Genomic DNA, 24,039 nt, shown 5'->3' with positions numbered 1-24,039 from the left:
TAAAGTTTATTCAAAGTCTTTAAGACCAATCACTTTATCCTTCCCTTCTGAAGCAAATATGATGTGTTCTATGCACTTTGGAAATAGGAAAAAATCTTGCAATATAATGGGAAAATTGTGAAAGCCAACATATGTTATCAAAATAAAACCTGTTCTATCCAAATCTGAAATTGACAGTTTTCTGTTTATCTTCTTATTTTATTATACAAATGTTCTCTGAGTGATTAAATTTTTTATTTTAAAATAATTTTAGACCTACAGACTAGTTGCAAAAATAATAAAGACTTCCCATACACTCATTTCCATGGAGTTCATCCTAAGCTTTCTGTAACTGCTAGCTCCCACTCTCCATCATTTCTGTATTTATTTGTTCAATCCCAGTATATATGTAAAGTATATTCAGAATTATAAGCCTCTACACATATAAGAAACAAATTTATTGGCTAGAGTTCAGTGTTTATATATGTTGTTTTTTCTTGAATCTCACAGTTTCCAGTAAGATTTGATTTTTTAAATCAATGTTATGTTCTTAAAACATTCAAGGGTTATTCTTAATTTAGAAGAGTATTATATAATATCATAAATCATAGATATATTGACTTCTGTCTCTTGATTCTAAGTAAAACTTACTCGAATAATCCCATCTAGCAATGTCACTTTCACTTATATTTAATATATCATCACACTCATGGAGATAATTCTTTTGAAGCTTTTTCAATGATTCTGATGATAATAACTAGGTAACATTTTTGGTGCCAGGCACTGGCCCAGAACTCTACTCCTATTTCATTTAATTTTCTTTAGACTATTTCTTAACTTTCATTCTAGCTTCAACAATAAAAATAACATGTGAAGGTAGAATTTGACTGAATATTAAGAATCATTTCTGACCATGGAAGACTCTAGTTGAGAGATGAGATTTCTAGAATGGGATGTACTTAGGTAGAGGCCAAATGGTCGTCTTTGAAAATAATAAGTAAAAGGAATTCTATATGGAGTAGAATGATATGTTGTGTGTGATTTGTTACAACTCATGATCTTATATTTTTAAAGAAATATATTCTTCTATAAAATGAAGATGAAGTGGAATAAAATGCTATATTTCACTTAGATCTCATGTTTTTTAAATCAAATTATGCTGATGGAGTATACATGTATTTGGATTTAAAATGTGTGTATCACTGAGAGGAACCAAGGACATGTCAAAGAAACCACTTTGAATCATCTCTGGGATCCACAATGAATGTGTGTGTTATATGCTGAGTTCACATATGGTGAGATACATATGAAAGATTAAATTATTAAATGTAGAAACTTAAGTACCTATTGAATTTTTTTTCATTAAAGCTGTAGCCTATCAATGTAAGCATGTTTTGAACTAATGCAATAATTTTGGATTCTGGAAAAAAAACTAATTAAATACATAAGAGCATTATTTTATTTAGTTTTATTTCTTTTTTAATTAAATCATTATTATTCAGATTATTACAGTTGTTCCTCTTTTTCCCCCTCATAGCTCCCTTCCACCCGGTTCCCACACCACCTTCTGCCCTTACGTGCCCCCACTGCCCTCATCCATAGGTGTACGGTTTTTGTCCAGTCTCTTACCGCACCCCCCACAACCCTCCCCACCCCCAAGAATAGTCAGTCCATTCCCTTTCTATGTCCCTGATTCTATTATATTCACCAGTTTATTCTGTTCATCCGATTATTTATTCACTTGATTTGTAGATTCACTTGTTGATAGATGTGTAATTGTTGTTCATAATTTGTATCTTTACCTTTTTCTTTTTCTTCCTCTTCTTAAAGGATACCTTTCAGCATTTCATATAATACTGGTTTGGTGGTGATGAACTCCTTTAGCTTTTTCTTATCTGTGAAGCTCTTTATCTGACCTTCAATTCTGAATGATAGCTTTGCTGGGTAAAGTAATCTTGGTTTGTAGGTTCTTGGCATTCATCACTTTGAATATTTCTTGCCACTCCCTCTGGCCAGCATAGTTTCTGTTGAGAAATCAGCTGACAGTCGTATGGGTACTCCCTTGTAGGTAACTGACTGTCTTTCTCTTGCTGCTTTTAAGATTCTCTCTTTGTCTTTTGCTCTTGGCATTTTAATTATGATGTGTCTTGGTGTGGTCCTCTTTGGGTTCCTTTTGTTTGGGGTTCTCTGTGCTTCCTGGACTTGTAAGTCTATATCATTCATCAGGTAGGGGAAGTTTTCTGTCATTATTTCTTCAAATAGGTTCTCAATATCTTGCTCTCTCTCTTCTTCTGGCACCCCCATAATTCAGATGTTGATACGTTTGAAGTTGTCCCAGAGGCTCCTTACACTATCTTCATATTTTTGGATTCCTTTTTCTTTTTGTTTTTCCGGTTGGGTGTTTGTTGCTTCTTGGTATTTCAAATCTTTGACTTGATTCTTGCGATCCTCTAGTCTGCTGTTGGGAGTCTGTATAATATTCTTTATTTCAGTCAGTGTATGCTTAATTTCTAGTTGGTCCTTTTTCATAACCTCGAGGGTCTCACTAGATTTCTTGAGGCTCTCACTAAGTTTATCGGTGGTTTCTGAGAATTCTTGAAAAACCTTAAAAGTGTGGTTTTGAACTCTATATCCAGTAGTTTGCTTTCCTCCATTTCTGTCATTTTTGATATGTTTCTTTGTCTCTAAATTTTTTAGACTTCCCTGTGTTGATAGAGTGGTTTTCTGTGCTAAGTGTCCTATAGGGCCCAGTGGCTCAGCCTCCCCAATTACCTGAGGTGGACACTCTTGGTGCACCCCTTTGTGGGCTTTGTGCACAGTCTTGTTGTAGTTAAGCCTTGATTGTTGAAGGTATCACTGGGAGGACTTGACCTCCAGGCCAATTGGCTGTGAGAATCAGCTGTGTCTTCAGTGGGAGAACTTCTGTGCTGGAGACACCCTTCTGGGGCAAGACTTGCTTCAGTGGGGCTTTTGTGCTCAGTGAGTCTGCCCCCTGAGCGTGTCCTTTATGGATCTGAGGGGTTGTAATCTTGATGGTCCCACTCTGACCACTGGGTTCACTAGCTCTTGGATCTCTAAGGACGTGCTAATTTAGCCTCTGCCTGAGACTACCCAGCAGGAGCTATGGAGAGATCTGAAGATTCCTCTTTTTTGTTTGGGGTTTGGAGGTGCCCAGATGAGGCCCAGCTGTGAAGCAATGCGAGCTTCTGTGGGGCCTTGGGCCTTCTTTTGGAAGTTCTGGGTCTCTCTGACCCAGCTGCAGTTTGTTAGGTAATTTTCAGATTGCTAAGGGCCAGGCCTTTCATATGCAAAAGTCTCTGAGCACAGCTTGTGTGGGGCAGGGTCTCAGGGGATCCATAGGGTGGAGCAAATAGCTATGGCTGCTCCTCAGTCCTACCCTAAGAGGCCCCGCATCTCAGTGTCCCATGGTAATCGCTGCAAGCCCCTCTGAGAGAAAGCCGCCCTCGAGTTCCTACGAATGCCAGACAGTCCAGTTTCTCCCCGTATAAGTCTGTGTCCCCAGAGACTTGCCCGGAACTGGAGTTCAGAGCAGTCAGGAGCTAGAGACTCCCTCCCGATTGAAAAAGACAACCATATCCACATTTTCAAGCCCTTTCCACTTGCGCCGCGTCCTTAGCTGCCAGGCCTTTCCACGTGCGCTTCCGTACCTCTGCACTTTACTTCTGTACCTCCTCTGAGTCTCAGTGTGTTTTTATCTTTCCTTCTAGTTTTAGAATTTCCACTCAGCCAGCCTTCCTGTGGTTCTGGATGATGTCTGTTTTGTCTTTTAGTTGTATTTCTGAAGTGGTTGTGCAAGGCAGCAATTTCTGGTGTTTACCTATGCCGCCAATTTGATTTTCTCTCTCTTTAGCTTTATTTCATTTGGGTTTTCAAGTAGTAAGGAACCAAAATATTACTTAGTAATATTTATAAAATATTAGATGCTGCCCTGACTGGTTTGGCTCAGCAGAGAGAGAGTTGGCCTGCGGACTGAAGGGTTCCGGGTTCAATCCCGGTCAAGGGCATGTACCTTGGTGGCGGGCACATCCCCAGTGAAGGGTGTATAGGAGGCAGCTGATCGATGTTTCTCTTTCATCGATGCTTCTAACTATCCTGTCCCTTCCTCTCTGTAAAAAAAAAATTCAATAAAATATAAAAAAAATATTAGATGCTAATAAAATTGTCTAAAAATAAATTTTAAAATATTAATATAAAAAGAGGCACATGATTAGTTGATAATGATAATGAAAAGCCATCAATCTCAGGGTCAAAATATAAAACGAGACAACACAGACACTGGACTACTGACTCATTCAATATTTACAACTTTTTCCTCTTTCAATGTCCTTTTTAACATTAATATAAATTAAACTTGATGTTTATTAATATCATTCTCACACTGAATAAATTCTTTGAGTTTATACATCTTTTTCATAATTTATCTAGTGCTAGTACTGAGAGTTAGAGTCTTAATAGGTTTAATAAATATATAAATAGAAAGACTGTTCTAATCTCTTTAATGAATTTTTAGTTTTAATATGAAAAAGCTGAAGCAAGATATTTTATTTTCTAAATTCAGTTTCTTTACCTAGAATTGTAAGAAATGTATGGAGGTGACTTTTTTTTATAGTATCCTGTAGAATAGATTTGCAAATAATATAACATTTAAATAATTATGACATTATCAAAACATGCAGAGCACAAATTTTATTTAATTGCTTTTACACACCAGAAGGCATTACAGAGACATTAGTGACTAGAAGCAAGCTGTAACTTCAACAGAGTCCTTTCTTAAAATCAGCAACAAAGAGGCTTTGATCTTAGTGTTTCAGATTTGTTCCAGATAGTACAGAAGAGTTCTGCAAATAAACCAAGTAATTGTAACTTTTATTTAATTCGACCTCTAATACACACACATAAAAGCAGTTCTGAAACTTTCAGTTTTGTGCATTTCTTGTTATTATAGTATATCTTATACCAATAATTTTCAACATTTTTAAATGCATGGCAAATATAACCTAATTACTAAAATTCTGCAGCACACCAAAAATATATGTTTTGCCTGTCTGACAAAAAAAAGGGGGGAGGGTAAAATTTTGACTCATTTACGCTGGATGGCTATTGTTATGTTGGCTGTTGTAATTTTTAATTTGACAATCAGAAGGAAAAGAGGTCAGTATCCCTGACTAAGTAGTCAGGTATTGAATGTTTTTAAAATTCTTGCAGCACACTGGCTGAAAATTGCTGGTTTATACTAAATGTATGGACTTTTCCAAAATATTATCTAGACATTTTGGTTTTAAAAATCAATGATCTTTCTCTCAGCACTAAGAATGTTCATTTTAGCTGGACATTGACAAAGACTCCCTCCTTAAACAAACTTTAGTTGGACTTTTTAAAGCCCTGGTTTCACCAGTCTAAATAAAATGTTATCTTTTCTATACTCTATCAGCATAATTTGATTTGAAAAATGTGAGATCTAAGTGAAAGATAACATTTGACCCAGACCTTGTCCTGCTGTTAGAAAGAACACTGTTAGGCTAATTTAGTAAGAATTCTCCTACCCTTAATGCCCCTTCTTACCCATTTTACATCCTCACTCTGCTCATTGGCTGTAAATCCCCAGCTTTATTTCCTATATTTGGAGTTGAATTTAATATCACTCCCCTATTAAAATAGTCTTGAATAAAGTCTTCATTACCATTTTTTAACAAATGTCAGATTTTTTTGAGGCTGGCTGTTATGGATTTGGCCTTGTGGTGAAGATATATATTAGAAATTAAAGTTCTGGACTTTAGAGGCCATTGTATGGATTCCCATCTTTTATCTGAACTCTGCCCAAACTGAAGGGTTTGGGAATTCTTTATTTCTAGGTCAGGAATAAATGCTTCTATTTTTCAGGTTGGGGCATATTGACCATGGGCACTCTGCCATTAGCTTACCATCTTCAATTTGAGCACCTGACTGGCTGTTCAGGCAGGTGATAAAAAGATAGAAAATGTATAATAGAGAGAACAATTATAATGCCTTTACTCTTCCCAGCCTGTGAATTTAGAGACAGTAGATTATGTCTCAGTGAAACTCTGAGTTATGCATTCCTGCCATTATATTAAAATAATGTTAGACTTAAAGTGTTAGGCAGCTGCATGGACCAGGATTTCACTCAATTAAAAGATATTAATACCCTATATTTTAGTGACCAACACTCTTTATTTCTTGGCCCAACACTCAGCCATTTCTGTTGAAAATTCATATTCTATAAGTAGCAATTATTGCCTACACCCTGTTAAATATTTCATTTCACTTGCCACCCCAGTGCTCATTGATCTATATAAGAACACAAGATACTGAGAATTATTTCCTAAATAAGAAAACAATTGCATAGTTGCACCTGCATCATGGATGTAACTATAATCAACAGGTACTTAGGAACCTCTCTCTCTCTCTCTCTCCATGAAATCATGACCCTGTTCAAAAAGTTAACTGCTAATATTTAGAGGAAGAAAATAAGTTTCTTTAGCCTCCCTCCCCAAATACATGTTTTTTCTGGAAGAAGAAAATTGAGGATTTTCTTTTTTTGTCTCTCACAAAGTACTAAGTTATCACATTATTACCTGTTGATCTCTAATTTCCTGGACCAACTCTATAGCATATTGGGACTGGATGTTTAGGACACCACCAATTTGATTTCAATTAGAAATAGTGACAAATGAAAAGAGAATGTTAGAGGCACTCTTTTTATTTTTAATGTTTTTATTCTTTAAATATATATACTAGAGGCCTAGTGCACGAACTTCATCCATGTAGGTGGAGTTCCCTCAGCACAGCCTACATCCACTCCAATCGGAGACCCCTCGGGGGATGTCCAACCACCGGGTTACATACTCAGGGGATGTAAACAGGTGATTCGACACCACTCTCATAATCTGGGACCACTGGTCCCTAATCACTCACCTGCCTGCCTACCTGATTTCCCATAACCCCTCTGCCTGCCTGCCTGATCACCCCTAACTGCCCTCCCTTGCTGGCCTGATCTTGCTCCAAACTGCCCTCCCCTGAAGGCCTGATCTCGCCCCCAACTGTCCTCTTCTGCTGGCAAATTTGGTCCTGATTGGTCAGTTTCTATGCCAGTCAGTGTCTCTGGGCCTACCAATGGGGCCTTATCAGAAAGGCGGGGCTGATCAGCAGCCCTGGTGGAGGACTGGAGAGAAATGGAGGCATGGCTGTTGGCCAGGCCAGGAGAGAAAGAGAGGCAAGTTCTGATCAATGGCTGCCACAGAGGCTACAGATCAAACCCTGCCCCTCTCTCTGCAGGCCTCTCTCCAGGCCTGATACGCAGCCCCCTAGGCCAGTGGTTGGCAAACCGCGGCTCGCGAGCCACATGCAACTCTTTGGCCCCTTGAGTGTGGCTCTTCCACAAAATACCACATGTGGGCACGCACGTACAGTGCGATTGAAACTTCATGGCCCATGTGCAGAAGTCGGTTTTTGGCCTGGGCAAGTCTATTTTGAAGAAGTGGCATTAGAAGAAGTGGGGGTACATTTGCTGAGGTTGACCCCTCAGGTTGAGGATGATTTCAGCAAAGGCCAGCTTAGGAGTACCCTAATTAAGTTAATAACAATGTACCTACCTATATAGTTTAAGTTTAAAAAATTTGGCTCTCAAAATAAATTTCAATCATTGTACTGTTGATATTTGGCTCTGTTGACTAATGAGTTTGCTGACCACTGCCCTAGGCAGTCAGTGCTGGGTTGGGGCATCCGCAGCGCCCCAGTCACTGCTGGGTCACCATGGCAACCCAGCACTGACTTCCGGTCTGGTGGAGCCTTCGGTTGTTATGAAGATATATTGTTGTTGTTAGAGGCACTCTTGCCCACTGAATAAACCTCAACAGCATAAATGAATCCATAATTTTTTTAAACAAATTCACTAACAGCTTTGTTGGTGGTTCTTTTTCCCACAGAGAGCCCAAGCAGAGCTTTTTTTTTTTTTAATAGACTTTATTGATTTTTTTACAGAGAAGAAAGGAGAGGGATAGAGAGTTAGAAACATCGATGAGAGAGAAACATTGATCAGCTGCTTCCTGCACACCCCCTACTGGAGATGTGCCCACAACCAAGGTACATGCCCTTGACTGGAATCGAACCTGGGACCCTTGAGTCTGCAGGCTGACACTCTATCCACTGAGCCAAACTGGTTAGGGTGAATCCATGTCAACAGGATAAATAAAAAATTATTCTTCCATCATCTTCTGAACAGAGTTTGTTTATGAAGATGATATTTTAATTTGCACACCAAAGCAGACCTCATATGAACCATTAGCTTAGGTGGTCCACATTTGTCTTTAACAGCAACATCTTTAGATCAAGGATAGTAATAAAAAGTATATTCACCCAAAATATGAGAGAAATACTTTCTGTGCCTTTTTCAGTTCACTTAAAGCATTCATATGATATCCAGCAAGTTTTCAGCTTTTGAGTGACTCACAATAGAACCAAAGAAATATTTGAATGTCCAGGGTTCATTAGATGTTTATTCTCATATCTATGCCCTATCTCATTACCTGACGTCTTCAAGAAGGTAAGGATTTGCCTTATCTTTGATGGTAATCAAAGCCTTCCAAGCTGTAGATCCTAATCACTTTGGCCTAATTTGAGCTAGTCTGAGTTCTTAGTTGAAACTGATATCACCTGCTCACTAGTAAGGGCCATTCTTCTATCCTAAGGAGCATTACATCTTATCCAACAGTTTTGTTGAAATATTGTTCCTGCTCCAACTTCTCCAGCTGTTTTCAGTTTACCAGTCATTAATTAGCAGAAAGCTTCTCTATTTATCCCTCTGAACAGCTCAGTGTCTACCCAGGTCCTGTCTAACTGTTGGATCATTGATAATTCTTGAATTGCGCTGACCAAAATGGGAGCCACAAAGTATACATAGCTATTTAGATTTAAACTAATTAAAATTAAACAAAATTAAGCACCTAGATTTTTCAGTCACACTATCTGAAGTTCAAGAGCTTAATAGCCATATATGACTCATAGCTCCCACTCTGGTGGGCACATATACAGAACATTCCTATTATCAGAGGAAGTTCTATTGGGGAGTGATATAGAGAAGTCATTATTGCCATGAAAGATATGGTCTGGGAGGGAAACATTTAATGAATGCAATACACATTGAATTTGTTCATTGGGCCCTCTCTGCCAGTAGTTACAAGATCTAGATTGAAGGATATGGTACAGCCCAGCTGATGTGGCTCAGTGGTTGAGTATCGACCTAAGAACTAGAAGTTCACAGTTCAATTCCTGGTCAGGGCACATGCCTGGGTTGTGGACTTGATCCCTAGTAGGGGGAGTGCAGGAGGCAGGCAATCAATGATTCTTTTTAATCATTGATGTTTCTATCTTTCCTTTTCCTTTCTTCTCTAAGATAAAAAAAAGAAATTAAAAAACAAACAAAAAGGGATATGGTAAAAAATGGAGTAGGTAGAAGTTGCATTCACCTCTTCCTAAGATCACATCAAATTTACAACTAAATTATAGAACAATAAACCTGGAGAACCTCTTGAACACTAGTAGAATTGAGCTTTATAACTAAGGAGATATAGAAGAATCCAGTGAAACTGGTGGGCGGGGCAGAGACAGAAAACAGGCTTCCCCCCACAACTAAGTGTGGCGATTAAGAATCCAGAGGGCTATTTACCTGAAAATATCCCTCCTGAGGAATGTGGGGTCTCAACCCTACCCCAAGCTCCCCAGCCCAGAGCACCAGTGTTGGGAAGAGGAGCCCATATAACATCTGGCTGTGCAAATCAGGAAGGCTGCTAGAAACTCAGACATCCTCTTAAAGGGCTAATGCACAAACTTGCTTGCAAGCACTCATCCAGGGTTTCAGGGGAGGGATGTGGCTCAGGGGGTATCACAGTCATACAAGGTGAGGCTGAGCTGTGTGGCTTTGGGGAGAAGGCTGGAGGGACAGCCCTCTCCTGTGTTGAGTCCCTCTTCTGCACCACCCACAGACAGACACCATCATTCTTTAGGTCAAGCACTCCCCTCTTAAGGCATTAGCCTGAAGAGCTACTCTAGCCCCAACCTGACAACTCTCAGAGGCCCCACTCTACCCATCTTGCTCACTGCTGGAAGCTCTGCCAACAGCAACCAGCTTAGGCCCCCATTTCAGTCTTTCTTTAAAAAGTCTCAAGGAATTCTGGGTAAGTTTGGGCAGTGGGAGGGCAGAGACACACAGGGAGAAACTGAGTTGTGTGGTTTTAGGGTGAGGCACATCTTCCCACATTCCTGACAAGTGCCACTTTGATGTGTTAAGCCCTCCCTCCATGCAGCCACATGTTAATCTACTTTAATCTAATGAGTTCTACTAGCTTCACCATGAAGACTGCCTGAGACCCCACTCCACCAAAAAGATTCACAGACCCCAGGCAGGTGGCAGCAGGCCTAGGTGTACTCTCAGACTTTTTGCTGAGAGACCTCAGACCCAGCACTGATGCCAAGTTTGAATCTGTATTAAGTTAGTGAACATCACTCTCCCCACTGGTGACTCCCTGAGAATCTGCCTTATGCAATTTAGACACCACCAGAGGCTCCTTCAGTTATAGAGTCTAAGAGGAAGCCAGCCTCTATCAGTGGGTCTTGGGCTACCTTGGGCCTTTTGCTGACCTGTCCCAGGCCTAGTACTGGTGGCAATTCAGGTTGGCTGCTGCCACATGCACCCAGGCCCAACACAGGTGGCTACAAACCAGGTATTACTTTGTAGCTCCTAGAAGATAGCCCAGGGTGGGTAACAGGCAGCATCTGGCATTGACTGCACCAGAGTTCCTCCCAAGAAGCCCCAAACCAACATACTAGTTGGCTGGCTTCAGACCACAACAGAGCATGACCTGATTAGCTCTTCAGGAGGCACATTCAAAGAGATCTCAGCAGGCATAAGACACCACTGGGGCAAACTCTGCTTTGTGGGGACAGCCCCTGAAACAGCCACTTATAAACTGGTCATGGCCAATACTCACACCCAGCCAGCCTGAAGGTCTACCACACCTATGGACATGCCAATAACAGTTGAGGCTCAACTACAACATAACCCACACAAGGGATACTCTTGGAGCACCCAGTTAAGGGGATCAGGGAGACTGCATGGGCTTCACAGGACACTAACTACATTAAGGCCATCCTGCCAAGACTGGGAGACATAGCAGATCTATCTAACACAGAAACAAGCAAAGAGAGGCAGCCAAAATGAGAAGATAAACATGTCCAAATGAAAGAACAGGAGAAACCTCTAGAAAAAGAACTAAATAAAATGGAGACAAGTGAACTACCAAATACAGAGTTCAAAACAATGATTATAAGGATCCACAAGGAAGTTAAGGGAAGAATAAATGAACTCAGAATTTCAAAAAGGGATAGTAAGCATAAAAAAAGGACATAGAAATGATTAAAAAAACAGAAAAGAAGGATATAATAACTGAAATGAAGAATACACTAGAAGAAATTAGCAGCAGATTAGATGAAGCAGAGAACTGAATTAGAAACTTGGTAGACAAGGTAGCAGAAAACACACAATCAGAGCAGCAAAAGAAAAAAGAATACTTTCTCCTTTTTGAGTTTTATTCTTTTCTACTGCATTTTTCTCAATATCCATTCATACAGTATTAAACTACAGATTGTTTTTAAAAATATTTTTCTCACCCCAACCATTTTCTTTTAACCAAAAATAACCCCTTTTTTATTTTTTACAAAGCATTCTACAAAAAAAAAATAATCTAGATTTAAAAATCAGTTGTAACCATTTGTATATGGGCTTGGCTATTGATTTCTCTTATATCATCTACACTAATAAAAGGGAAACATGCAAATCGGTGTCACTCTGCTGTGCCCACCAGATAATCGGATGAGTATGCAAATTAACCCAACAAAGATGGCGGTTAATTTGCATATTCAGGCACAGAGCGGAGACTGAAGGCTCTGGCTGGAGTGAAGACCGAAGACTGAAGATTGAAGACTAAAGACTGAAGACTGAAGAGGCTTGGCTTCTCAGCTGTGGCTGGACCAAAGGTCTGGGTCCTGGGTGCTGGAGGAAAACTGGTGCCAGCAGCCAGGGGAAGGAAGGCCTATTGTGTGTTGTTCTCTCCCTTGAGCAGCGGCCAGGGTGGGCTGGAAGCCTGGGTTGCTCCTGGTGACCTAGGCCCCCAGCCACTCCTTGAGCGGCAGCCACAGAGCTGGAGGCTTGGGTTGCCCCCAGCTATGGAGGAAGCCAAGCTTCCCGCCCTGGTTGCTACTCAAGGGAGAGAACAACACGCAGGCGCGGCCAGGAGATTGAGAGATCAACACAGACGGGTGCCTGCTCCAAGCCTCCACGGTGTGGTTGGGGGCAAGCCCCCAGTGGACACACACACACACACACACACACACACACACACACACACACACCACACACACACACACACACACACTCATTCACACACACATGGGGCGACTGCTCTAAGGCTCCGACATGGCTGAGGGCAGGCTCCCAGCGGACACACACACACATGCAGTGCCTGCTCCGAGCCTCCGTGGTGCGGCTGGGGGCAGGCCCCCAGCAGACACACACACACACACACACACACACACACACACACATACACAGGGTGCCTGCTTCAAGCCTCTGCTCCCTGTGGGAGTGGGCCTAAGTTGTCAGTAGGACATCCACTGAGGGCTCACGGACTGTGAGAGGGGGCAGGCTGGGCTGAGGGATCCGCCACCGCCCAGTGCACGAATTTTGTGCACAGGGCCTCTAGTTCTATCTAATAGAGGGAATGTGCTAATTGACCCTCACACTGTCACAAAGATGGCTGCGCCTACAACCAATAAGGAGGGAATATGCTAATTGACTTCCACACCCTCAAAGATGGTGGCACCCACAGCCGCAAGATGGCCAGTAGGGGAGGGCAGTTGTGGGTGATCAGGCCAGCAGGGGATGGCAGTTAGGGGCAACTAGGCCAGCAGGGGAGGATAGTTGGGGGGGGGGGACCAGGCATGCAGGGGAGGGCAGTTAGGGGAGACCTGTCCAGCAGGGGATGGTAGTTAGGGGTGACCAGGACAGTGAGAGAGGGAATTTGGGGAGGACCAGGCTGGCAGGGGAGGGCACTTGGGGGCGACTGGGCCAGCAGGGGAGGGCAGTTGGGGGCAACTGGGCTGGTAGGGGAGGGCAGTTCTGGGTGATTGGGCTGGCAGGGGAGCAGTTAGGCATTGATCAGGCTGGCAGGGGAGTGGTTAGGGGTGATCAGGCTGTCAGGCAGAAGCAGTTAGGGGCAATCAGGCAGGCGGGCAGGTGAGTGGTTGGGAACCAGCAGTCCCGGATTGTGAGAGGGAAGCCAGACTGTCTGTTTAGGCCTGATTGGGCCACAGGGATTGAATCTAAACCAGCACTCGGACATCCCCCGAGGGGTCCCAGATTGGAGAGGCTGCAGGCTGGGCTTAGAGACTCACCCCCCCCCCCCACCCCAGTGTGCAGATTTTGTGCACCGGGCCTCTAGTTAAATAATAAGCATGATGGTTCCTAACTCTGGATGCATATTTGAATAATCTATAGAGAATTTGGTTTAATTGATTTGGGTATGGAGGCAGAGAAGTCGTGTTTTTTAAAAGCACTTCAAGTGAATCCTATTTTGTAGACAGGCTTCAGAAGCACTGATTTAGCACATATATTAGCTCATTTAATCAAAAGATCACTATATATATATATATATATATATATATATATATATATATATATATATATATATATATATATCACTATTATCTGTGTAGTACATGGCAGCAAACTGAGAAGCTGGATTGGATCTCATTTAGATAATCTCAGCAAATTCTAGACATGGGGGAATGCTGTTATGCTTAATTAAACCTTGGAAAAATAATTCTAGAGAATAACATAAAATTTACTTGCTCACAACCCAATTGGCAAGCTGCAAGAACTATTTTCCTATTCATTTCTGCATATGCGCCTTCAAAACCCTCAAAAGAATTATTCATACATTTCATCTTCATATTACCTTTGGTATCTTTCAGTTTCAGAGAATAGATAATTAGTCATTAGTAAAGATTTACTCCATTTATTTTCTATTGACTGATACGTTATGCTCAATTCATGGTTTCTTACTGTATAAATTGTACATTTTTACTATTATAGAAAATGTAAATTATAGCTTTACAATGAGAGATTTTAGAGTATAGCCATTATTTCATTAATTTTATATTACTTTATATTGTTTATATCAAAACCCAATTTTCTTATTAATTTTTGACATAAGATGGATCTCCAAAATATTTAGATTAATATTATTATTCTTTGATCTAATCCAGGGGTGGGCAAACTTTTTGATTCGAGGGCCACAATGGGTTCTTAAACTGGACTGGAGGGCCAGAACAAAAGCATGGATGGAGTGTTTGTGTGAACTAATATAAATTCAAAGTAAACATTATTACATAAAAGGGTACGGTCTTTTTTTTTTTTAGTTTTATTCATTTCAAACGGGCTGGATCCGGCCCGCGGGCCGTAGTTTGCCCACGGCTGATCTAATCCATGCTGGAAAAATATACTTACACTAGAGGCCCGGTGCATAAAATTAGTGCATGGAGGGGGGTGTCCCTCAGCCTGGCATGCACCCTCTCCAATCTGGGACCCCTTGGGGGATGTCCGACTGCTGGTTTAGGCCTGATGCAGGATTGGGCCTAAACTGGCAGTTGGACATTCCTCTCACAATCTGGGACCGCTGGCTCCTAACTGCTCGCCTGCCTGCCAGCCTGATTGCCCCTAACTGCTTCTGCCTGCCAGCCTGATCACACTCTAACCGCTCCGTTGCTGGCCTAATGACACCTAACTGTTCCCCTGCTGGCCCAATCATCCCCAACTGCCCTCCCCTGCTGGCCATCTTGTGGCGGTAATCTTGTGATGACATGAGGATGGCCATCTTGTGGCAACCATCTGTGGTGACCATCTCGTGATGATGTGAGGGCATTGCGCGAGGGCGCGATGACCACCTAGGCTTTTATTAGTATAGATTCCAGGTACAAAAAGATGTTATATAAAATTAAAGACCTATGTCAGTGATAATCCACATTGCTTTTAAGATAATCTCATTCAATAATATTAAGCTGTCCAGGCCACAATAAAAATGTGACTTAAAATAATATTTTAATGCCGTTAATATTGATTGACAAAAATCATGTCTTTAAAATCTTAGCACTTGTATTTGTGCCATTACAAATTCTACAGAATATGCTCTAGCACATTTCAATCAGGTTACAGTTATGAGGCATTGTGTTTGCTTCCTTTTTTTTTAAATTGGTTGTGCAATGTTCAAACATTAATATTTTCAATAGGGTTAATATTTTCATCATATGTGATTTAAAAGATAGCTGTAATTTTTTAAAAGAAAAAAGGGAAAGCAATATAAATATTCAAACTCACCTGTTGCAGATTAAGATCCTCATAATCTGAGTTTATCCTGTTTATTCTGGGTATTTTTCACTGTTGCTCAGTAAGCATCATCCACTTAAATCAGTGTTATTTTCATAAGGCTTCCATACTTGCACTTTTCATTGTTGTCTTCATTGATTTGCATATGTTGCTTAGCTTGCTCAGAATGCTTTTAATTCTCAAGAGTAGGTTGAAGGTTTTCCAGCAGTGGTATGTGGCACTTAAAGAAAAGTTATATGATTTTAAAAAATACTTTACTTATTTTCATTATAGTTGATGTAATTTTTATTACATAGCACATCATGGAAAACAGGATATCATTACATGCTAATAATAGTAACATTGAAAATTGAAAAACAGTACATATCTATAATAATAAAAGCATAATATGCTAATTAGACTGGATGTCCTTCTGGATGACGTTCTGGACAAATCTGGGGCTGCGAGCAAAGCCCGGGTCCCGGGTGCCAGAGAGAACCCGGTGCTGGAAGCCGGGGAAAGGAAGGCCTACTCTTGCATGAATTTCATGCATCGGGCCTCTAGTATTTAATAACTACCTATGTTTGTATAGAAATGATACCAGGACATACTTAACTTGGAGCAGAATATATAATACTAGAGGCTTGGTGCACAAAAATTTGTGCAGTTGGGGGGGTCCCTCAGCCAGGCCTGTACCTTCTTGCAGTCTGGGACCCCTCTGGAAATGACCACCTGCTGGCTTAGGCCCACTCCCTGGGGAATTGGGACTAAGCTGGCAGTCAGACATCTTTTTGGCAGCCTGGGAGCCCTCAGGGGATGTCCACTTGCCAGCAGGGAGCAGGCCTAAGCTGAAGTCGGACATTCTTAGCACTGCTGAGGAGGTGGGAGAGGCTCCCACCACCACCACTATACTGGTAGCTGGCAGCCTGGCTGGTGGCTGAGCAGAGCTCCCACTGTGGGAGCACACTGACCACCAGGGGGCAGCTCTGCATTGAGCGTCGGCCCCCTGGTGGTCAGTGTGTGTCGTAGTGACCAGTCATTCCCAGTTGTTCTGCTGTAAGGGTCAATTTGCATATTACCCTTTTATTATGTAGGACAGAGGCCTGGTGCATGGGTGGGGGCCAGCTGGTTTGCCCTGAAGGGTGTCCTGGATCAGGGTGGGGTTCCCGCTGGGGTGCCTGGCCAGCCTGGGTGAGTGGCTGATGGCTGTTTTCAGGCTGGCCACAGCCCCTTCAGGGTGGGGGTCCCCACTGGGGTGCCTGGCCATCCTGGGTGAGTGGCTGATGGCAGTTTGCAAGCTGGCCAAGCCCCCCAGCAGAGACCCTCACCCCATGAGGGTGTGGCCATTTTGGGTGAGGGACTGATGGCTGTTTGCAGGCTGGCCATGGCCCCCAGCCACCCAAGCTCCCAGTGGAGGCTGGCTGGAAGCAGGTGTCTGGGATTTATTTATCTTCTATAATTGAAACTTTGTTGCCTTGAGTAGAGACCACAGCCAGCCAGGGCAGGCGGGAAGCTTGGCTTCCTCCATCGACCGGGCAACTAAGCCTTCTGCTTGCTCCAGCTCCGTGGCTGCTGGCAGCCATCTCGGTTGGGTTAATTTGCATCTAGTCGCTCTGATTGGCTGGTGGGCGTGGCTTGGGGCATAGCAGAGGTGCGGTCAATTTGCATGTTTCTCTTTTATTAGATTAGATAATGGTTCTCCAATTTTAGCCTCATCAGAATTACCCAGAGGATTTGTTAAAATGGATTGCTTAACTCAAACCTCACAGCTTCTGATTCAGCAAGTCTGTAGCAGGGTCCAATAATTTGTATTTCTAATAACTTTCCAGTTAATGCACAGGCTGCTAATCCAGCAGTCAAACTTTGAAAAGCATTTATAGAATAGAGAAATTTTAAAAGCTCATGTTCACTGCAATATTGTTTTTTGGAATACATAACATGTGTATGCTTAATATACTATGGTTCTTCAAAAACATCAGTCAGTTTTCACTGAGAGGCCAATTTGTGAACTGAATACATAAAATGTGTATGCTTAATATATATATGAGTAGAGGCCCAATGCATGAAATTCATGCATGGGTAGGGTGTCCAGGCCTGGCCGGCGATCAGGGCTGATCTGTGGGGCAACCAGTGGGGCGATCGGGGGGGGGGGGTGCCCTGCTGGCACCCACCTTGGCCAGCCTAGCGCGGCCTACTCGCTGGCCCCACCCCCCGCCACCACCACTGGTCGCCTCCCTCGGTTGCCTCCCTCTGTGGGGCAATAGGGGGGCCCCAGCTGGCACCTGCCTTGACTGGCCTGGGGCCTGCAGGCTGAGGGCAGCTCCTGCATTGAGCATCTTCGCCCTGGTGGTCAGTGTGCATCATAGCGATTGGCCGTTTGGTTCAGAGGTCCTCAAACTACGGCCCGCGGGCCACATGCAAATACAAATATTGTATTTGTTCCCGTTTTGTTTTTTTACTTCAAAATAAGATATGTGCAGTGTGCATAGGAATTTGTTCATAGTTTTTTTTTAAAACTATAGTCCGGCCCTCCAATGGTCTGAGGGACAGTGAACTGGCCCCCTGTTTAAAAAGTTTGAGGACCCCTGGTTTGGTTGATTTGCATATTAGGCTTTTATTATATAGGATTCTTCAAAAAGACACTTTTAAATGAGAGGCCAATTTATGAACTGTAATGAAAGAGATCAAAAGAAATTAGTGCCAGGGAAAAAAGAGCAGTAACTCCTTTATGTAGAAGACTAATTTTGAATTAATGGAAACCAAGACTGGATTATAAAATATCTATTTATTCCAATGATCTTCATTGCAACACTAGAGGCCTGGTGCATGAAATTTGTGCACAGGTAGGGTCCCTAAGGCCTGTCCAGTGATCAGGACTGATCGGGGCCTTCTGGCTGCCTGCCAGGGTCTTCCTTCCTCAGCTGCCAGTTGCTGGCCAGGGCCTTGCCGCTTTCCCCTGTTGCCAACTGCTGCCTGGGCCTTCCTTCCCTGGTTGCCAGATGCTGGCTGGGGCATTTCTTCTTTCTATGCTGACCCCTGGTGGTCAGCACAAGTAATAGTGAGTGATCAAACTCCTGGTCTCCTGGTCGAACTTGGAGGGGACACTTTGCACATTAGAGAGAGAGAGAGAGAGAGAGAGAGAGAGAGAAAGACTAAATCAGTGGTCGGCAAATTGCGGCTTCTGAGCCACATGAGTGTGGCCACGAAGTTTCAATCGCACTGTCCGTGCACGCCCACAAGTGGTATTTTGTGGAAGAGCCATACTCAAGGGGCCGCAGTTTGGCGACCACTGGACTAGATGCCTGGTGCACAAAATTTGTGTGGTGGGGGGTGTCTCTCAGCCTGGCCTGTATCCACTCGCAATCTGGCCTAAACCGGCAGTCAGGCATCCCTCTCGCAATCTGGGACACTGCATGTACCACTGAGCATACTTTTCATACAGGTGAAAGGCACCTTGCTGTTGTATGGGAAACTACATTTTTTTGCCCTGATTATAAAAAGTAGTACATTACATGATCCTTCTGAGGCAGTAGTACCATTTTCCCCATCTTATGGGTGGGAAAACTGAAGCAGAGAGCAGTTAAGTAATTGGCTTTGTCATCCTATCTAATAAAAGAGAAAAATGGTAATTGGCGTACGACGATACCCTTTTCATTGGCTAATCAGGGCTATATGCAAATTAACTGCCAATTATGATTGGCAGTTAACTGCCAACTAAGATTGGCAGTTAACTGCCAACTAAGATTGGCAGTTAACTGCCAACTAAGATTGGCAGTTAACTGCCAACAAGATGGCGGTTAATTTGCATATGTAGGCACAATGCAGGGAGGCGAAAGGGAAAGCAGGAAGAAGCCCCCTGCCACTGACAGTGATCGGAAACCCAGGGGGGAGCTAAGAGCTGGGGGGCAGGGCAAAGGTGGCCCTGGGGCCGCCTTTGCCCTGCCCCCCCGCCATGATCGGGGAATCAGGTGCCTTTGCCGCCCTGGCCAGTGATAGCAGGAAGTAGGGGTGGAGCCAGCGATGGGAGCTGGGCACTGTCGAAGATGGCAGTCCCGGGAGCTAGGGGTCCCTTGCCTGGGCCTAAAGCGAAGCCCACAATCGCAGGGCCGCTGCAGCTGCGGTTCCCTGCTGCCCGGGCCGGACGCCTAGGCCAGAGGCGTCAGACCTGGGCCAGGGCGGAGCCTGCAACCGCGGGGAGCTGGGGGTCCCCTGCCCAGGCCTGACACCTCTGCCGGAGGCCTCAGGCCTGGTCAAGGGGCCGATCCGGTAATTGGTGATCGGAGGGTGATGAGGGTCAACTCCTCTGGCCAAGGCGTCAGGCCTGGGTTGGGGGGCGGAGCCAAGGATTGGGGGGATATGATGATCCCCTTGCCCAGGCCTGAAGCCTGGGTCAGAGGCGTCAGGCTTGGGCGGGGGGTGGAGCAAGCGATCAGAGGGAGATGGGGGTCCCCTGCCCAGGCATGATTCCCGGGCCAGGGGCCTCAGGCCTGGGCGGGGGCCAGAGCCAGTGATCAGGGGGAGATGGGGGTCCCCTGTCCAAGCCTGACACCTCTGGCAGAGGCGTCAGGCCTGGGCAAGGGGCCGACCAGGCGATTGGAGGGTGATGGGGGTCTACGCCTCTGGCCGAGGCATCAGGCCTGGGCAAGGGGCCGATCCTGTGATTGGAGGGTGATGGGGGTCAACGCCTGAGGGCTCCCAGTATGTGAGAGGGGGCAGGCTGGGCTGAGGGACACTCCCCCCCCCCCCCCCCACACACACCCAGTGTACGAATTTCGTGCACCGGGCCCCTAGTACAGTTATAAGTGTCAGAATCAGGGCTGACCACAAAATGTGCAAGCCAGAGTCCATGCATATCATTGCTGCATCATCCTGTTTTTTCAGTGTTAGAGGAGCCTTGCAAGGTTTTAATTTTTATTTATTTTTATTTTTTTAAATTAAATCTTTATTGTTCAGATTATTACATTTGTTCCTCTTTTTTCCCCCCATAACTTCCCTCCTCCCAGTTCCCGCCCCACCCTCCGCCCTCACTCCCCACTCACTGTCCTCATCCATAGGTGCACGATTTTTGTCCAGTCTCTTCCCGCATCTCCCACACCCCTTTCCCCCCCAAGAATAGTCAGTCCATTCCCTTTCTATGTCCCTGATTCTATTATGATCACCAGATTATTTATTCACTTGATTCTTAGATTCACTTGTTGATAGATGCATGTTTGTTGTTCATAATTTGTATCTTTACGTTTTTCTTCTTCTTCCTCTTCTTAAAGGATACCTTTCAGCATTTCATATAATAGTGGTTTGGTGGTGATGAACTCCTTTAGCTTTTCCTTATCTGTGAAGCTCTTTATCTGACCTTCAGTTCTGAATGATAGCTTTGCTGGATAAAGTAATCTTGGTTGTAGGTTCTTGGTATTCATCACTTTGAATATTTCTTGCCATTCCCTTCTGGCCTGCAAAGTTTCTGTGGAGAAATCAGCTGACAGTCGTATGGGTATTCCCTTGTAGGTAACTGAGTTTCTTTCTCTTCTGCTTTTAAGATTCTCTCTTTGTCTTTTGCTCTTGGCATTTTAATTATGATGTGTCTTGGTGTGGTCCTCTTTGGATTCTTTTGTTTGGGGTTCTCTGCACTTCCTGGACTTGTAAGTCTATTTCATTCATCAGGTAGGGGAAGTTTTCTGTCATTATTTCTTCAAATAGGTTTTCAATATCTTGCTCTCTCTCTTTTTCTGGCACCCCTATAATTCTGATGTTGGTACACTTGAAGCTGTCCCAGAGGCTCCTTACACTATCTTCGTATTTTTGGATTCTTTTTTCCTTTTGCCTTTCTGGTTGGGTGTTTTTTGCTTCTTCGCATTTCAAATCTTTGACTTGATTTTTGCGATCCTCTAGTCTGCTGTTGGGAGTCTGTATAATGTTCTTTATTTCAGTCAGTGTATGCTTAATTTCTTGTTGGTCCTTTATCACAACATTGGGGGTCTCATTAGATTTCTTGAGGATCTCACTACATTTATTGGTGGTCTCACCAGTCTTCTTGAAGATCTCACTACATTTATCGGCAGTCTCACTAGTCTTTTCAAGGGCCTTATTAAGTTTATTGGCGGCTTCTAGACAGTTCTTTAAAGACCTTAAAAGTGTGGTTTTGAACTCTATATCCAGCAGTTTGCTTTCCTCCAATTCTGTCGTTTGTGTCCTATTTCTTTGTCTCGGCATTTTTTATGCTTCGCTGTGTCGATAGAGTGCCTTTCTGTGCTAAGTGTCCCAATTACCTGAGGTAGACACTCTTGGTGCACCCCCTTGTGGGCTTTGTGCACAGTCTTGTAATTAAGCCTTGATTGTTGTAGTTATCACTGTGAGGAATTGACCTCCAGGCCAATTGGCTGTGAGAATCAGCTGTGTCTACAGTGGGAGAACTTCTGTGCTGGAGACACCCCTCTGTGGCTAGACTTGCTTCGATGGGGCTTTGGTGCTCCTGATTAGGATTGCTTTGAAGTAAGCTTTAAAATTATGAAGTGCCCTTAAGATTCCCTATGAATTTTAAAATGGATATTTCTATTTCTTCAAAAAACGTCAGTGAGATTTTGATAGAAATTGCATGAAATCCATAGCACAATACACCTTAACAATACTGTTTGCCATTCTATAAAAAGTCTAGTGCTGGGTAATATGTTGGAAAACAAATCTTTCATGAATTTTCTAGGAGAATTATTAACTAAAGTCATTTAGAAAGTAATTTGTAAATATGTATATATTAAAATAAAAACATATATACCCTTTAATACAGCAATTCCAGTTTGTATGGCCTATAGAAATACAATTACCACAGTATAAATATATAGACACAATGATATTTATTACGCCATTGCTTGTAGTAGTAAAACTAATTTAAAAAAAATTCTCACCAGAGGATACATGTTCCATTGATTTTTTTTTAAAGAGAGAATGTAGGGAGGGAGGAGGGGGGGAGAGAGAGAGAGAGAGAGAGAGAGAGAGAGAGAGAGACATTGATGTGAGAGAGACACATTGATTAGTTGCCTGCCACAAGCACCAGACTAGGTTGGATCTAGCCTGCAACCAAGGTATGTGCCATTGACTGGGAATTGAACCCATGACCATTTGGTGTGAGGGCCAATGCTCTAATCAGTTAGCAAAACTGGACTTTGAGTAAAACAAAATTGGTAAAAATTGTCAATATCATTCAATAGAGAAATGGTTGAATAGCACATTCATATTGTAAAATATTATGCACCCGAATAGTTGCAGCAATCCTGAGAAAGAAGAACAAAGTAGGTAGGATCTCAATACCAGATATCAAGCTGTATTACAAAGCCACTCTTCTCAAAACTGCCTGGTACTGGCGCAAGAACAGACATACAGATCAATGGACTAGAATAGAGAACCCAGAAATCAACCTAAACCAATAAGCTCAATTAATATTTGACAAAGAAGGCAAGACCATACAATGGAGTCAAGACAGTCTCTTCAATAAATGGTATTGGGAACATTGGACAGATAAATGCAAAACAATGAAACTAGACCACCAACTTACACTATACACAAAAATAAACTCAAAATGGATAAAGGACTTAAACATTAGATAGGAAACCATAAAAGTCTTAGAGGAATCAACAGGCAGCAAAATCTCAGACATATGCTGAAGCAATTTCTTAACCAATGCAAATCAAAAAGACAATGCAGTACCATCTCACACCTGTCAGAATGGCTATCATCAACAAATCAACAAATGACAAGTGCTGGAGAGGATGCGGCACTGCTGGTGGGAATGCAGACTGGTGCAGCCACTGTGGAGAACAGTATGGAGTTTCCTCAAAAAACTAAAAATGGAACTCCCACTTGACCCTGTGATCCCACTTCTAGGAATATATCCCAAGAAGCCAGAAACACCAATCAGAAAGGATATATGCACCCTTATGTTCATAGCAGCACAATTCACCATAACTAAAATTTGGAAACAGCCTAAGTGCCCATCAGCAGATGAATGGATTAGAAAACTGTGGTACATCTACACAATGGAATACTATGCTGCTGTAAAAAGAAGGAATTCTTACCACTTGCAACAGCATGGATGGAACTGGAGAGCATTATGCTAAGCAAAATAAGCCAGTCAGAGAAAGATAAATATCACATGATCTCACTCATTTATGGAATATAATGAACAACATAAACTGATGAACAAAAATAGATCCAGAGACAGAGAAACATTGATCCGACCATCAAACCTCAGAGGGAAGTTAGGGGACGGTGGTGTAAGTGGGAGAGATCAACCAAAGGACTTGTATGCATGCATATACGCCTAACCAATGGACACAGACACCAGGGGGTGAGGGAATGAGTGGAGGGATGGTGGGGGGCAATGGGGCATTAAGGACACATATGTAATACCTTCATCAATAAAGAAAAAAAATATTACGCAATAATTTAAAGGTGTGAAAGATAAAAAAAAAAATCTATATCCATATACCTGGATCAGAGGTAAGGAGGATCCATGCATATGATTCTATCCTCTATAATAAAAGGCTAATATGCAAATCGATTGAACGGTGGAATGACCGGTCACTATGATGTGCACTGACCACCAAGGAGCAGACACT

The 24,039-nt window shown here is 43.0% G+C and overlaps 1 long non-coding RNA gene across 1 annotated transcript in view; it reads right to left on the bottom strand.

Annotated features, from left to right (window-relative positions):
* LOC132211217 (uncharacterized) overlaps positions 1-23,553 on the bottom strand; it is a 1,824,365-nt gene extending 1,800,812 nt beyond the window's left edge. Inside the window, exon 1 of the long non-coding RNA XR_009447441.1 lies at positions 23,457-23,553. This is a non-coding gene — a long non-coding RNA (uncharacterized LOC132211217). The remainder of the gene's footprint in view (positions 1-23,456) is intronic.
* Positions 23,554-24,039: the final 486 nt, after the last annotated feature.

The sequence above is a fragment of the Myotis daubentonii genome, chromosome 1 (assembly GCF_963259705.1).
Source record: "Myotis daubentonii chromosome 1, mMyoDau2.1, whole genome shotgun sequence".
Taxonomy (NCBI): Eukaryota; Metazoa; Chordata; class Mammalia; order Chiroptera; family Vespertilionidae; genus Myotis; species Myotis daubentonii.
This window is presented reverse-complemented; position numbering and strand designations above follow the sequence as displayed.